A 5,632-nucleotide genomic window follows, 5' to 3' on the forward strand; every position below is an offset into this window, starting at 1 on the left:
AATCTCAGAGGACGCATGAAATTAATAGGGTGTTTTTCTCAGGGGAAAATCTATTCTCTCTATTTGTTCTCCTTTTAATCTAAAGAAACCATTAAGATATTAGATCTAATTATCAGACTGTGTATACGTTGCCTAACTGAATGTGTGTGTGTGTGTGTGTGTGTGTGTTTGCGTGTGCACGTGTGTGTGAGGGAAAGAGAGACAGAGAGAGAGATCCATCCCCCCTCTTGGATGGTTAGGTGCCTCAGTCTGAAGCCCGCGGATGAAGCTCGTGTTTACGCAGCGCTCGGCGTCTCAACAGTGGATGTAAATATCAGTTTATACGACAGCAGAACGCACAGACTGATTCCTGAGCATCGCCAAAGGAACCGCTGGAGAGACGCTCCGCTCCAGACTGCAGGAGGATGTATGGCGTTATTAACCATCTCCGAAACCATTTAAGGATCCTCAGATATTGATATCTTCATATGCACGTGAATCTTCTGCATTTGAAAAGCTTTCAGCGGGCGGACACACACACTGCGCTGTGCGTCTTAACGCAGGACTGCTCTTTTGGACCCGTGCCACGGTTGTCTGTCTCCGTCCGTTCACCCAACCACACCTACCCGTTGTATCCTCACCGAATTACAGCAGCGGCGTCCCGCACACCGGATCTCGACAGATTCCGTCGCGAAAGGGACATTGTGTCTGCGTGAGCGGGTGGAAGAACGCGGATCTACTGCGCTATAAACGCCCGGTGCGCACCGGACCCCGCTCAAAGACGCCCGTGTCGGACCGATATGTCACCCCGGTGCGCGTGATCGCTTTGGATGGGAGGCAGGTGAAATTATCAGCTTTGTCCCGCATCCTGCGCCAGGAAGGAACGCATCACCTTGAGGATTTAAACGCACCGACATCCAACTTACCAGGTGAGCCGGTCAGTCATATTTTAGTTATAGATTTATAGAGTAAGAAATTAACTTTAAAAAAAAAAAATTATTATTATTATTAAGGAAACGAATTTCAGGGGCATTATGTTTTGTTAGGATTTTATTTGCTGATTTAATCACAAACATTTAATATTAGCTCTGCAGAGGCGCTAAAACCATAATTATTGGCCTAAAATATTAAGAATGACCGACAAAATACAAAAACAGAGGATGAATTAAGTTTTTTGTTTTTTTTTGCCCCAGACTATAAATATATGGAGCTCTTTGTCACTTTTACAGGCATGTTTTTGTCTTGAGCCCTTGTTCATTTCTGACCATGATGCACATTTGATCTTGAAGAAGGTTCATCAATACATCCACCCTATTCATAAAATCCTGGAGGAGTATCTATATAGCATTAACATTTGGATCCAGTAAGAATCCTTTAAGAATCAAATCCAACTGGATAAACTGAAATTCCTCCAGGATTTTTTGGGATTAAACATGTCTGTTGAATATGAACGCTCTACGTATTGTAATGGAATAATGCCTTGCTATTGGGCAGTTAAAGGAAATCAAATGGAAGCTAAGAGTTTGTGAAAGAAAATTAGATTTTCCTTACATTTCTTTTGATGAAGGCATTGGTTTCTATTGGTGATGTAAAAGTCCTGGTGGGAAGCATGGGTTTCTGAAAGATCACAATAAGTCCTTAAGATGGTTTAGTATAATTATATTAATATGTACACCCTAGTCAAGGAGAAATATATACTGGATATATATATATATTTCTATTGGAATTGGAATCGGAATATTGTCATTTGAAACCAATCCTAACAGGATCCAACAGGATTTCCAGAATTTTTTGATTCTTGATTCTTAGAGTCTTATTGGATATTGTATAATCTTTTTCAGAGCTTTATATGTCTTGTACTGGAATAATGTTTTGCTGCTGGACATTTAAAGGAAATCACATGGACAGTTTTTTTTTATTCTATTGGTGGTCTGAAAGATCTAGTTATTGTTTGTGTGATGTTTTATTTTGCTAGAAAAATCCAATTAGAATCCTTTAGAAATAATGATGCAATTCTGTTCACATCCCTTTAGGAATTTTAACCAGGTGTAGCTTGTTGATAGAGCTTTTTTAAAATCTCATTCAGGGCTTGTTGGCTTTCAGGAGCATGTCTCATAGGTCATGCATGCAAGATCCATATCTTGCAAAACTGTTTAGTTTGTAATTCGCTCAAGTGCTGGGTGAGCGATCGGATGCGTCGTGGCTTTCATTGGTTCATCGTTCTATTGTTGTGAATGCATGCACACTCCAGGCCCGCTGATGCTTCATAATTCTGCGGCTCTTGCTGGTAATAAACAAACCTCTCCAGTGCCAGGCTTATGTAAAGCACGTTTCGCATGTCAACAGTGTTTCTGAAGACAAAGCTTTCATATATTGGCTTGGAGGATAGGGGATCGGTTCACCACGTGCTTTGGGATATGCATACATGACTGAAATGCAGTCACCACCTAAATTGGGCTTTTGTCCTTTGCGTTCTGCATATGATGATTGTCTGCCTGGGTTTGATGCTCTAATAGTTTTGCATAATTTATAAGCTTAGTTAACAGGAACTGCTTCCCTTGTTTCCAAGGAAAACCAGCCATTTATATGGTAAACTTAACTAGAAATAAACTTTCAAATGCTTTTATGGTGGTACCATGGTATAGTGAGGCTGTCATAAGTTAATACCATGGTATACACTAAAAATGTATGACTACCCTCACAAAAGAAGCTTTCAAAATCCATCTTTTTAATGGATTTTTTAACTGATGTCAAATTGTGTCAAGTTAACACCATTTGCAGTGTGTTTTTTGGGCTAACAGAAAGGTTCAGTCCGCTAAAATTAATTAATGCACTATTATTTTTATTTTATTTTATTTTATTTTATTTTATTTTATCCTTGACAGGTTGATTACATATCATGAATTAACAAGACTTTTAATGTGATTTTCTATATTTATTAAAACATATATAACGTTTCAAGTTATAAATGAACACTTATGTATTTTGTCAATGTATTTTGAATAAACAATGAACAATAGTATAGTTCTAAATTAAAAATGGCTATTAATAAGACCTGTAAAAAGGTTATTAATTTTTCAGTTCATGGTAGCTAATGCATTAAAACAGTACAACAAATCATTATTTAATATTTTGTAATGGTACTGTAGAGTTTCAGTGTGCCAACTATTTTATAATATATATATAATTTATATATATTGATTTTTGAGGGGGAATTTAATAAATTAATAATTTTCTTTATAGCTAAATAAATAACTGTCATGAGCAATCCCAGGCATTTCAAGAATATTATTTAAAAGCATTATTATTATTATTATTTAGTACTACAAAATGGACTAAAAGAGCTATATGCAATATGCTCACGATGGCTGAAACGACAAACAGGACCTAAAAGAAAACCAACACATCTCTCCATGAGGCAGTATCTTCCTGAGAAAGACAGAATCGTCCTACACCAAGATGTTGTAAAAACTAGCTGGCCTGTAACTGCCCGTTGTTTTTCTTTTTGCTGACGTGCTGTCTTTGCCCTCTTAGGCACTGCATGATTTATTTATATTATTTATTTATTTTTACCCATAGGTTCCAGGACTTTGAAAAATAAGTCATGTGTAAGGACAGTCTGGAGACGTGCAGGGGAGAACAGAACGTTTAGACAGACGATAACATCTAGAGATAAGAGTGGAAATGTACATTAGCTGCATGTTGTACAGATGACGTGAGCTAAAATGTTTGTGTTTGAAGACAGTGCACAGTAAATAACAACTAGATTTATGCATTTTGTTGCTTGTCTGTGCAAAACTCAGAGTGTTCTGGGTGGTTGCCAAGGTGTTGCTATGCACTTAAAGGGGTCATATGATGCGATTTCAAGTTTTCCTTTCTCTTTGGAGTGTTACAAGCTGATTGTGCATAGATAAGATCCCTGAAGTTGCAAAGACTAAAGTCTCAAAACCAAAGAGATATTCTTTATCAAAGTGAAGACTCTGCCACGCCCCCCTAAAACGGCTCGTTCTAACACGCCCCCACATATCTAGGTCACTATGTGGAAATGTTTGCATAATGCTGGCGCTTCTGAATCAGCTACTGTTCAGTTATTAGTTTAAGTATTTGCTATTGACTGTTCAAATGCGGAGTTTTGCGCATCGTGTGTGTGCGTGTGCGCGCGCGCGCGCGTGTATGTGAGCCAGAGATAGAGAGTGACAGGGTCACTCACAGTGGAGTCAGCTGTCTTAACCGTGACTTGTGTACTGCAAACACATACCAGCTTCATCACTGTGTCTGTCACGCGACTCTGTTCTTGCAGGTGTTCTTGCGGTGTTCGGCCAATCACAATGCACTGGGTCAGCTGGCCAATCAGAGCAGACTGCGCTTGTCGGAAGGAGGGACTTTGTAGAAAACGAAGCGTTTGAGAGAGGCGGGGCATAGAGAACCTACAATAATGTACAGTATTTGAAAAATAATGTGTTTTTTGAACATTAAAGCATGTCAACATATTCTGTTACACCAAATACACAAAATAATGATCTTTTAAAAAGCATCATATGACCCCTTTAAGATCTTAAGAGTAGTTTTTAGCAAGTTGCTGTGTGGTAGTTAAAAAAGTTCTGTGTGATTGATAGGCGACCAATTCAAAAGAGCCTCTGTGATCATCTTTTATCATTCACCAAGCGAAAATCGTAACTCTGATCACATAGAAAAGCAATAGCAACCGTCTTCTCAAAAAGCAAAATAAAGGGCTGTATGATAATGGTTACACTAATAATCACGATTATTTTGCTCAAAATGATTATTAATCACAATTGTTTTACATTTCATTAGAATCATTGCACTTTCACGTAAGCACAAATTAAGAAAATGTCAACTCATGCAGGGTTTATTTGACCTGATTTCCCGGTTTATCGTGTACATTACACTCTCTACATTAAGAAAACTTGTAAAGCTTTTCCTTCAAAAGCTAAAACGATGAAATTCCTAACATTAATTGCAAAAATTCCAAATTATGTTAATTGTTTTTCTATTAAAACAACAAAAAGACTTGTATTATAGTATAGAGGTTGTGTAAGTGCATTTATTCAGCAACCACAATAACAAACAATATAGTCATGTTGGATATATCTCAAATATTACAGATGATTATGTGTAAATAAGCGAGGGAAACCGAAATCATGATTGTGATTAAAATGCCATTGATCATGCAGCACTAATTGAAGATATCATTTATGTCAAGATACATGACAAAGTTTAATATTCAGAGTTATTGGTTTTATTAAATCACTAACCCAAAGTATGACAATTACCACTAATGATGGACCTTCTATAGTGGTGAGCGGAAACTGCGACAGATATAATTTTTGCGTTCCCATTTGCCCCAATAGCAACAAAAAACATCCACAATAGCATTTCTATGACTTTTCAGAAGAGGAAAAAAATCAAGCGATTGATTACATTGGTCAGAAGAGAGGATGAAATTTACCGTCTCTCGCTCAACCATGCAGTAGCGTTACCTAGTTTTCTGTAATTTAATGCCAAGGTACTGTTATAGATGTACATTAATTACTTTTTAAATTAAAATATTTGTAAAAATTCTAATGAGTGAAATGAGCTATCACAGTCTGTGAAAAGAGTCCGTAGAGAGAAATAGAGTGAACAATAAACC

At 37.3% G+C, this 5,632-nt stretch overlaps 1 protein-coding gene across 1 annotated transcript in view; it reads left to right on the top strand.

Annotated features, from left to right (window-relative positions):
- The first annotated feature begins 263 nt into the window (after positions 1-263).
- LOC107757803 (semaphorin-6B-like) overlaps positions 264-5,632 on the top strand; it is a 119,855-nt gene continuing 114,486 nt past the window's right edge. Inside the window, exon 1 of the mRNA XM_016575386.1 lies at positions 264-908. The gene's annotated coding sequence lies outside the window, so the exon portion shown is untranslated. The remainder of the gene's footprint in view (positions 909-5,632) is intronic.

This window comes from Sinocyclocheilus rhinocerous, unplaced genomic scaffold, assembly GCF_001515625.1.
Source record: "Sinocyclocheilus rhinocerous isolate Xijiao unplaced genomic scaffold, SAMN03320098_v1.1 scaffold112, whole genome shotgun sequence".
NCBI classification, from domain to species: domain Eukaryota; kingdom Metazoa; phylum Chordata; class Actinopteri; order Cypriniformes; family Cyprinidae; genus Sinocyclocheilus; species Sinocyclocheilus rhinocerous.